Raw genomic sequence first — 11672 nt, 5'->3', positions numbered from 1 at the left:
GACTTCACTGTAGTTCATGTTGTAGTTCCTTTGACTTCACTGTAGTTCATATAGTAGTTCCTTTGACTTCACTGTAGTTCATGTAGTAGTTCCTTGGACTTCACTGTAGTTCATGTTGTAGTTCTTTGACTTCACTGTAGTTCATGTTGTAGTTCCTTTGACTTCACTGTAGTTCATGTAGTAGTTCCTTTGACTTCACTGTAGTTCATGTTGTAGTTCCTTGGACTTCACTGTAGTTCATGTTGTAGTTATTTGACTTCACTGTAGTTCATGTTGTAGTTCCTTTGACTTCACTGGTGAAGAAGATGTAGTTCATGTTGTAGTTCCTTGGACTTCACTGTAGTTCATGTTGTAGTTCCTTTGACTTCACTGTAGTTCATTTTGTAGTTCCTTTGACTTCACTGTAGTTCATGTTGTAGTTCCTTTGACTTCACTGTAGTTCATGTTGTAGTTCCTTTGACTTCACTGTAGTTCATGTTGTAGTTCCTTTGACTTCACTGTAGTTCATGTTGTAGTTCCTTTGACTTCATTGTAGTTCATGTTGTAGTTCCTTTGACTTCACTGGTGAAGAAGATGTAGTTCATGTTGTAGTTCCTTGGACTTCACTGTAGTTCATGTTGTAGTTCCTTTGACTTCACTGTAGTTCATGTTGTAGTTCCTTTGACTTCACTGTAGTTCATGTTGTAGTTCCTTTGACTTCACTGTAGTTCATGTTGTAGTTCCTTTGACTTCACTGGTGAAGAAGATGTAGTTCATGTTGTAGTTCCTTGGACTTCACTGTAGTTCATGTTGTAGTTCCTTTGACTTCACTGTAGTTCATGTTGTAGTTCCTTTGACTTCACTGTAGTTCATGTTGTAGTATCTTTGACTTCACTGTAGTTCATGTTGTAGTTCCTTTGACTTCACTGTAGTTCATGTTGTAGTTCCTTTGACTTCACTGTAGTCCATGTTGTAGTTCCTTTGACTTCACTGGTGAAGAAGATGTAGTTCATGTTGTAGTTCCTTGGACTTCACTGTAGTTCATGTTGTAGTTCCTTTGACTTCACTGTAGTTCATGTTGTAGTTCCTTGGACTTCACTGTAGTTCATGTTGTAGTTCCTTTGACTTCACTGTAGTTCATGTTGTAGTTCCTTTGACTTCACTGTAGTTCATGTTGTAGTTCCTTTGACTTCACTGTAGTTCATGTTGTAGTTCCTTTGACTTCACTGGTGAAGAAGATGTAGTTCATGTTGTAGTTCCTTGGACTTCACTGTAGTTCATGTTGTAGTTCCTTTGACTTCACTGGTGAAGAAGATGTAGTTCATGTTGTAGTTCCTTTGACTTCACTGTAGTTCATGTTGTAGTTCCTTTGACTTCACTGGTGAAGAAGATGTAGTTCATGTTGTAGTTCCTTGGACTTCACTGTAGTTCATGTTGTAGTTCCTTTGACTTCACTGTAGTTCATGTTGTAGTTCCTTTGACTTCACTGGTGAAGAAGATGTAGTTCATGTTGTAGTTCCTTTGACTTCACTGTAGTTCATGTTGTAGTTCCTTTGACTTCACTGTAGTTCATGTAGGAGTTCCTTGGACTTCACTGTAGTTCATGTTGTAGTTCCTTGGACTTCACTGTAGTTCATGTTGTAGTTCCTTTGACTTCACTGTAGTTCATGTAGTAGTTCCTTTGACTTCACTGTAGTTCATGTTGTAGTTCATTTGACTTCACTGTAGTTCATGTTGTAGTTCCTTTGACTTCACTGTAGTTCATGTAGTAGTTCCTTGGACTTCACTGTAGTTCATGTTGTAGTTCCTTTGACTTCACTGTAGTTCATGTTGTAGTTCCTTTGACTTCACTGTAGTTCATGTTGTAGTTCCTTTGACTTCACTGTAGTTCATGTTGTAGTTCCTTTGACTTCACTGTAGTTCATGTTGTAGTTCCTTTGACTTCACTGGTGAAGAAGATGTAGTTACTGTTGTAGTTCCTTGGACTTCACTGTAGTTCATGTTGTAGTTCTTTTGACTTCACTGGTGAAGAAGATGTAGTTCATGTTGTAGTTCCTTTGACTTCACTGCAGTTCATGTTGTAGTTCCTTTGACTTCACTGTAGTTCATGTTGTAGTTCCTTTGACTTCACTGTAGTTCATGTTGTAGTTCCTTTGACTTCACTGTAGTTCATGTTGTAGTTCCTTTGACTTCACTGGTGAAGAAGATGTAGTTACTGTTGTAGTTCCTTGGACTTCACTGTAGTTCATGTTGTAGTTCTTTTGACTTCACTGGTGAAGAAGATGTAGTTCATGTTGTAGTTCCTTTGACTTCACTGCAGTTCATGTTGTAGTTCCTTTGACTTCACTGTAGTTCATGTTGTAGTTCCTTTGACTTCACTGGTGAAGAAGATGTAGTTACTGTTGTAGTTCCTTGGACTTCACTGTAGTTCATGTTGTAGTTCCTTTGACTTCACTGGTGAAGAAGATGTAGTTCATGTTGTAGTTCCTTTGACTTCACTGTAGTTCATGTTGTAGTTCCTTTGACTTCACTGTAGTTCATGTTGTAGTTCCTTTGACTTCACTGTAGTTCATGTTGTAGTTCCTTTGACTTCACTGTAGTTCATGTAGTAGTTCCTTGGACTTCACTGTAGTTCATGTTGTAGTTCCTTTGACTTCACTGTAGTTCATGTTGTAGTTCCTTTGTCTTCACTGGTGAAGAAGATGTAGTTTATGTTGTAGTTCCTTTGACTTCACTGTAGTTCATGTTGTAGTTCCTTTGACTTCACTGGTGAAGAAGACGTAGTTTATGTTGTAGTTCTTTGACTTCACTGTAGTTCATGTTGTAGTTCCTTTGACTTCACTGGTGAAGAAGATGTAGTTTATGTTGTAGTTCCTTTGACTTCACTGTAGTTTATGTTGTAGTTCCTTTGACTTCACTGTAGTTCATGTTGTAGTTCCTTTGACTTCACTGGTGAAGAAGATGTAGTTTATGTTGTAGTTCCGTTGACTTCACTGTAGTTCATGTTGTAGTTCCTTTGACTTCACTGGTGAAGAAGATGTAGTTCATGTTGTAGTTCCTTTGACTTCACTGGTGAAGAAGATGTAGTTCATGTTGTAGTTCCTTTGACTTCACTGTAGTTCATGTTGTAGTTCCTTTGACTTCACTGGTGAAGAAGATGTAGTTCATGTTGTAGTTCCTTTGACTTCACTGTAGTTCATGTTGTAGTTCCTTTGACTTCACTGGTGAAGAAGATGTAGTTCATGTTGTAGTTCCTTTGACTTCACTGGTGAAGAAGATGTAGTTCATGTTGTAGTTCCTTTGACTTCACTGGTGAAGAAGATGTAGTTCATGTTGTAGTTCCTTTGACTTGATGAAGTATCTAGTTTATCGATAACAATTTAAATTTGCATATTAACACATATATATCATTAACTTTTTTTGACATAAATCAAAGACTTGGTAGATTCTATTCAAGAACATAACTAAAAAATGTGTTTCATTATTTTAAAGTTCATCCTTTTTACTCTGTTCATAAATACTACATTACCCAGAAGCCTCAGTGGTTCAACAAACCTGCTGAGTTTTCTTCAGGCATTTGAGCGAAATAATTTATCTTTTTCAAGAGAACTTTTATTTAATAAAAAACAACAACTGACATTTAAAATGAAAAGTTTTTTTTTTATCTCAGTTTTGTATTTTCTTTTGTTTTTGAGGTACTATTTGTCTTTTGTGAAATTTTGTTTATAATTTCAAGACTTTCATCAAATAATGTGTTCATTGAAATTCACATGTCGGTTCAGATCAAAAAACAACAAAATATTCCGTCGACCTTCGAACTAAAACTTCATTGGAAATAAACAAAGTTGGTTTTAGTTGAATTTGTAAAATTTTGCAATTTTGCAGATATTTGTATTTGCATATTTTCCTGTAATACTATGAATTAAGACATAATTCGATGTATTATTCACACACTGAACTAACTTCATATAATTATCACACAAACTCAACATGAAAAATTCAAATAAACCAACATTTAAAAAAAAAATACTTCCGTGACTTTAGTTTGAAATGACGGACTCGGATTGGTTGGTTGGGCTGCAAAGCATCATGGGAGTAGGTGTTGACGCAGTGATGACGCCGATGAACTACAGTTGTAATGAACGACTGGTCGTGTGTACTTGGATGAACTGAAGGCAAATGTATTTCAGAATAAAGTACCAAAAAGTCTCTATAAACATGATATAAAGTTGTTGACGTGTTGTTCCAGAACTCTACTGCCACCCGGTGGTCGAGCTCATCTATTCAAGCACTTTTCAAATGCTCAAAAAGACACTTGTAAATAGCTGTGATGTTTGTTTCTCGTGTTCACGAGTGAGGGGAGAATGAAGCGTCAGATCTACAGTGGAGTCAACAGTTGTGCAGGCGATGGTGTGTGTTAGTGGAAAGAGAGCTGAGCTAAAAGACAAACAGAAGTGGATCTACCTTCACCTGAGACCACAGACTCACACGACAAGAGTTTCTCCTGGACTGAGAGAAGGAGTCGTCCTTGAGAGAAGGAATGTTCCTCTGTGATCAGTGAATCTGTTCTCGACACACTGTCCTGAATCGAACCTTGTCATCATTGTGTTCGTCTGCACATGTGATCAGTGAATCTGTTCTCGACACACTGTCCTGAATCGAACCTTGTCATCCTTGTGTTCGTCTGCACATGTGATCATTGAATCTGTTCTCGACACACTGACCTGAATCAACCCTTGTCATCATTGTGTTCGTCTGCACATGTGATCAGTGAATCTCTTCTCGACACACTGTCCTGAATCGAACCTTGTCATCCTTGTGTTCGTCTGCACATGTGATCATTGAATCTGTTCTCAACACACTGTCCTGAATCGAACCTTGTCATCCTTGTGTTCGTCTGCACATGTGATCATTGAATCTGTTCTCAACACACTGTCCTGAATCGAACCTTGTCATCATTGTGTTCATCTGCACATGTGATCATTGAATCTGTTCTCAACACACTGTCCTGAATCAACCCTTGTCATCATTGTGTTCATCTGCACATGTGATCATTGAATCTGTTCTCGACACACTGTCCTGAATCAACCCTTGTCATCATTGTGTTCGTCTGCACATGTGATCATTGAATCTGTTCTCGACACACTGTCCTGAATCGAACCTTGTCATCCTTGTGTTCGTCTGCACATGTGATCAGTGAATCTGTTCTCGACACACTGTCCTGAATCAACCCTTGTCATCCTTGTGTTCGTCTGCACATGTGATCCGTGAATCTGTTCTCGACACACTGTCCTGAATCGAACCTTGTCATCCTTGTGTTCGTCTGCACATGTGATCAGTGAATCTGTTCTCAACACACTGTCCTGAATCAACCCTTGTCATCATTGTGTTCGTCTGCACATGTGATCAGTGAATCTGTTCTCGACACACTGTCCTGAATCAACCCTTGTCATCATTGTGTTCATCTGCACATGTGATCATTGAATCTGTTCTCGACACACTGTCCTGAATCAACCCTTGTCATCCTTGTGTTCGTCTGCACATGTGATCAGTGAATCTGTTCTCGACACACTGTCCTGAATCGAACCTTGTCATCCTTGTGTTCGTCTGCACATGTGATCAGTGAATCTGTTCTCGACACACTGTCCTGAATCGAACCTTGTCATCCTTGTGTTCGTCTGCACATGTGATCAGTGAATCTGTTCTCGACACACTGTCCTGAATCGAACCTTGTCATCCTTGTGTTCGTCTGCACATGTGATCAGTGAATCTGTTCTCGACACACTGTCCTGAATCGAACCTTGTCATCATTGTGTTCGTCTGCACATGTGATCAGTGAATCTGTTCTCGACACACTGTCCTGAATCGAACCTTGTCATCCTTGTGTTCGTCTGCACATGTGATCAGTGAATCTGTTCTCGACACACTGTCCTGAATCGAACCTTGTCATCCTTGTGTTCGTCTGCACATGTGATCAGTGAATCTGTTCTCGACACACTGTCCTGAATCGAACCTTGTCATCCTTGTGTTCGTCTGCACATGTGATCAGTGAATCTGTTCTCGACACACTGTCCTGAATCGAACCTTGTCATCCTTGTGTTCGTCTGCACATGTGATCAGTGAATCTGTTCTCGACACACTGTCCTGAATCGAACCTTGTCATCATTGTGTTCGTCTGCACATGTGATCAGTGAATCTGTTCTCAACACACTGTCCTGAATCGAACCTTGTCATCCTTGTGTTCGTCTGCACATGTGATCAGTGAATCTGTTCTCGACACACTGTCCTGAATCGAACCTTGTCATCCTTGTGTTCGTCTGCACATGTGATCATTGAATCTGTTCTCGACACACTGTCCTGAATCGAACCTTGTCATCATTGTGTTCGTCTGCACATGTGATCATTGAATCTGTTCTCGACACACTGTCCTGAATCAACCCTTGTCATCATTGTGTTCATCTGCACATGTGATCATTGAATCTGTTCTCGACACACTGTCCTGAATCAACCCTTGTCATCATTGTGTTCGTCTGCACATGTGATCATTGAATCTGTTCTCAACACACTGTCCTGAATCAACCCTTGTCATCATTGTGTTCATCTGCACATGTGATCATTGAATCTGTTCTCGACACACTGTCCTGAATCAACCCTTGTCATCATTGTGTTCGTCTGCACATGTGATCATTGAATCTGTTCTCGACACACTGTCCTGAATCGAACCTTGTCATCCTTGTGTTCGTCTGCACATGTGATCAGTGAATCTGTTCTCGACACACTGTCCTGAATCAACCCTTGTCATCCTTGTGTTCGTCTGCACATGTGATCCGTGAATCTGTTCTCGACACACTGTCCTGAATCGAACCTTGTCATCCTTGTGTTCGTCTGCACATGTGATCAGTGAATCTGTTCTCAACACACTGTCCTGAATCAACCCTTGTCATCATTGTGTTCGTCTGCACATGTGATCAGTGAATCTGTTCTCGACACACTGTCCTGAATCAACCCTTGTCATCATTGTGTTCATCTGCACATGTGATCATTGAATCTGTTCTCGACACACTGTCCTGAATCAACCCTTGTCATCCTTGTGTTCGTCTGCACATGTGATCAGTGAATCTGTTCTCGACACACTGTCCTGAATCGAACCTTGTCATCCTTGTGTTCGTCTGCACATGTGATCAGTGAATCTGTTCTCGACACACTGTCCTGAATCGAACCTTGTCATCCTTGTGTTCGTCTGCACATGTGATCAGTGAATCTGTTCTCGACACACTGTCCTGAATCGAACCTTGTCATCCTTGTGTTCGTCTGCACATGTGATCAGTGAATCTGTTCTCGACACACTGTCCTGAATCGAACCTTGTCATCATTGTGTTCGTCTGCACATGTGATCAGTGAATCTGTTCTCGACACACTGTCCTGAATCGAACCTTGTCATCCTTGTGTTCGTCTGCACATGTGATCAGTGAATCTGTTCTCGACACACTGTCCTGAATCGAACCTTGTCATCCTTGTGTTCGTCTGCACATGTGATCAGTGAATCTGTTCTCGACACACTGTCCTGAATCGAACCTTGTCATCCTTGTGTTCGTCTGCACATGTGATCAGTGAATCTGTTCTCGACACACTGTCCTGAATCGAACCTTGTCATCCTTGTGTTCGTCTGCACATGTGATCAGTGAATCTGTTCTCGACACACTGTCCTGAATCGAACCTTGTCATCATTGTGTTCGTCTGCACATGTGATCAGTGAATCTGTTCTCAACACACTGTCCTGAATCGAACCTTGTCATCCTTGTGTTCGTCTGCACATGTGATCAGTGAATCTGTTCTCGACACACTGTCCTGAATCGAACCTTGTCATCCTTGTGTTCGTCTGCACATGTGATCATTGAATCTGTTCTCGACACACTGTCCTGAATCGAACCTTGTCATCATTGTGTTCGTCTGCACATGTTGTGTTTGTAAAACTGAACCAATGGATCATATTTCACGTCATGTAAACTCAGAGTTGTGATGAAAGTTTGTTGCAAGAACAAACACTCACTATGTGAGTGTGTTTGCGGTGTGTGTGTGTGTGTGTGTGTTTGTCTATGTGCGTGTGTGTATAGGGGTAGGTTTGTGTGTGTGTGTGTTTGTGAATGTGTATGTGTCTGTGTGTGTGTGTGTGTGTGTATGTCTGTCTTTGTGTGAGTGTGTGTGCGTGTGTGTGTGCGTGTGTGTGTAGGTGTGTGTGTCTGTGTGTGAGTGTGTGTGTAGGTGTGTGTGTCTGTGTGTGAGTGTATGTGTGTGTCTGTGTGTGTTTGTGTGTATGTCTGTCTTTGTGTGTCTGTGTGAGTGTGTGTGTAGGTCTGTGTGTCTGTGTGTGAGTGTGTGTGTGTGTGTATGTCAGTCTTTGTGTGCGTCTGTGTGCGTGTGTGTAGGTGTGTGTGTGTGAGAGAGAATGTGTGTGTGTCTGTGTGTGTGTGTGTGAGAGAGTGTGTTTGTGTGTCTGTGTAAATTTGTGTAGGTGTGTGTGTCTTTGTGTACCATGAGTTAAGTTTATACACAACATCCTTGAATACACACATCACAGGATAAAGTCAATATTGATTTTGACATATTGATAAATGTGGGACGTGTCAATCAAAACACACACGACGTCTCATTGATAAACACTTCATGTTTGTGTACATGTTTGTGTAGTAGTTTTTCCACCGAGTCCTGCTCGAAACTGATGCTTTTGTGTAAATGTTTCTCTTCGTTGTTTCACCGCCTGCTCGAGGTTCTGTCGCGAATCATGACATCACAGTGATTGACAAGAACCTGTTGCTGCAGAAACATAATGAGTTCAAGTTTTAAACATCAATCATGACATCACAGTGATTGACAAGAACCTGTTGCTGCAGAAACATAATGAGTTCAAGTTTTAAACATCAATCATGACATCACAGTGATTGACAAGAACCTGTTGCTGCAGAAACATGAGTTCAAGTTTTAAACATCAATCATGACATCACAGTGATTGACAAGAACCTGTTGCTGCAGAAACATGAGTTCAAGTTTTAAACATCAATCATGACATCACAGTGATTGACAAGAACCTGTTGCTGCAGAAACATAATGAGTTCAAGTTTTAAACATCAATCATGACATCACAGTGATTGACAAGAACCTGTTGCTGCAGAAACATAATGAGTTCAAGTTTTAAACATCAATCATGACATCACAGTGATTGACAAGAACCTGTTGCTGCAGAAACATGAGTTCAAGTTTTAAACATCAATCATGACATCACAGTGATTGACAAGAACCTGTTGCTGCAGAAACATAATGAGTTCAAGTTTTAAACATCAACTCAGTGAAGTGAATGTTCTTCAAGACGCAGTAACTTCTCATCATGACCATGTTTTACACTTTAGTACTTTATAAAGTTGCTCTGAAATCTGGACGAACGAGAGGTTACGAGAGTCCATTATGATGTAATAATGGCTTCACTCCTCCTCCAGCTGTAATCACGCTTTGTTTATACAACGAGTCCCTTGGAGGTGGAGACTTCTGGGATCAATGACACACGGTGACAAACCTCTATTTAATCACAACAACATTATAGTTGAAAATTGTTTGATTATAGTTGAAAATTGTTTGATTAAAGTTGAAAATTGTTTGATTATAGATGATAATTGTTTGATTAAAGTTGAAAATTGTTTGATTAAAGTTGAAAATTGTTTGATTATAGTTGAAAATTGTTTGATTATAGTTGAAAATTGTTTGATTATAGTTGAAAATTGTTTAATTATAGTTGAAAATTGTTTGATTATAGTTGAAAATTGTTTGATTATAGTTGAAAATTGTTGATTATAGTTGAAAATTGTTTGATTATAGTTGAAAATTGTTTGATTATAGTTGAAAATTGTTTGATTATAGTTGAAAATTGTTTAATTATAGTTGAAAATTGTTTGATTATAGTTGAAAATTGTTTGATTATAGTTGAAAATTGTTGATTATAGTTGAAAATTGTTTGATTATAGTTGAAAATTGTTTGATTATAGTTGAAAATTGTTTGATTATAGTTGAAAATTGTTTGATTAAAGTTGAAAATTGTTTGATTATAGTTGAAAATTGTTTGATTATAGTTGAAAATTGTTTGATTAAAGTTGAAAATTGTTTGATTATAGTTGAAAATTGTTTGATTATAGTTGAAAATTGTTTGATTATAGTTGAAAATTGTTTGATTATAGTTGAAAATTGTTTGATTATAGTTGAAAATTGTTTGATTATAGTTGAAAATTGTTTGATTATAGTTGAAAATTGTTTGATTATAGTTGAAAATTGCTTGATTATAGTTGAAAATTGTTTGATTATAGTTGAAAATTGTTTGATTATAGTTGAAAATTGTTTGATTATAGTTGAAAATTGTTGATTATAGTTAAAAAATGTTTGATTATAGTTGAAAATTGTTGATTATAGTTAAAAAATGTTTGATTATAGTTGAAAATTGTTGATTATAGTTAAAAAATGTTTGATTATAGTTGAAAATTGTTTGATTATAGTTGAAAATTGTTTGATTATAGTTGAAAATTGTTTGATTATAGTTGAAAATTGTTGATTATAGTTAAAAAATGTTTGATTATAGTTGAAAATTGTTGATTATAGTTAAAAAATGTTTGATTATAGTTGAAAATTGTTGATTATAGTTAAAAAATGTTTGATTATAGTTGAAAATTGTTTGATTATAGTTGAAAATTGTTTGATTATAGTTGAAAAATGTTTAAAACATGATAATGTTGTCAGAACTGGATCAACACGTTCACAGTCTGTCGTGTCAATCACTGTTGCCACGACAACCCAGCGTCAACCATTGAATCAAAGTTGAAACTCGTTCAAACATCAAGATTCTTTTCAGCTGCTCCTGAATCAGTTGCCGTGGTTTGACTTTCGCCTTTTCTAGTCGTTCTCTTTACTCTGAGAGCGTCGATGAAAGAGCAGCTGAACCTTCGGTGCTCAAAGGTTCGAGGCAGGGAATCAAACTGAGCTTTTCTTCACGCCTGTAAAAAAAAAAACTCGACTTGTTAGAATAACTTTCATCGGAAGAAAACGATTCTTTAAAACTTCTGAAGTCGTTCAAGAAGAAAGTGTTTAAAAGATTCACGTGAGGACAGCGAGGAAGAAGGAGGAGGTTTCATGACAAACTGTCGTTGTGTATCAGTGTCATATTTTGGTTTGAAAACAAATAAAGTACTGGACAATACTACTGATATATACTTGTTACTACACTATCACAACACCAGAGTCAAGTACTGGACAATACTACACATCTATACTTGTTACTACACTATCACAACACTAGAGTCAAGTACTGGACAATACTACACATATATACTTGTTACTACACTATCACAACACCAGAGTCAAGTACTGGACAATACTACACATATATACTTGTTACTACACTATCACAACACCAGAGTCAAGTACTGGACAATACTACACATATATACTTGTTACTACACTATCACAACACCAGAGTCAAGTACTGGACAATACTACACATATATACTTGTTACTACACTATCACAACACCAGAGTCAAGTACTGGACAATACTACACATATATACTTGTTACTACACTATCACAACACCAGAGTCAAGTACTGGACAATACTACACATATATACTTGTTACTACACTATCACAACACCAGAGTCAAG

Source organism: Callionymus lyra, chromosome 3, assembly GCF_982586985.1.
Source record: "Callionymus lyra chromosome 3, fCalLyr1.hap1.1, whole genome shotgun sequence".
NCBI lineage: Eukaryota > Metazoa > Chordata > Actinopteri > Syngnathiformes > Callionymidae > Callionymus > Callionymus lyra.
This window is presented reverse-complemented; position numbering follows the sequence as displayed.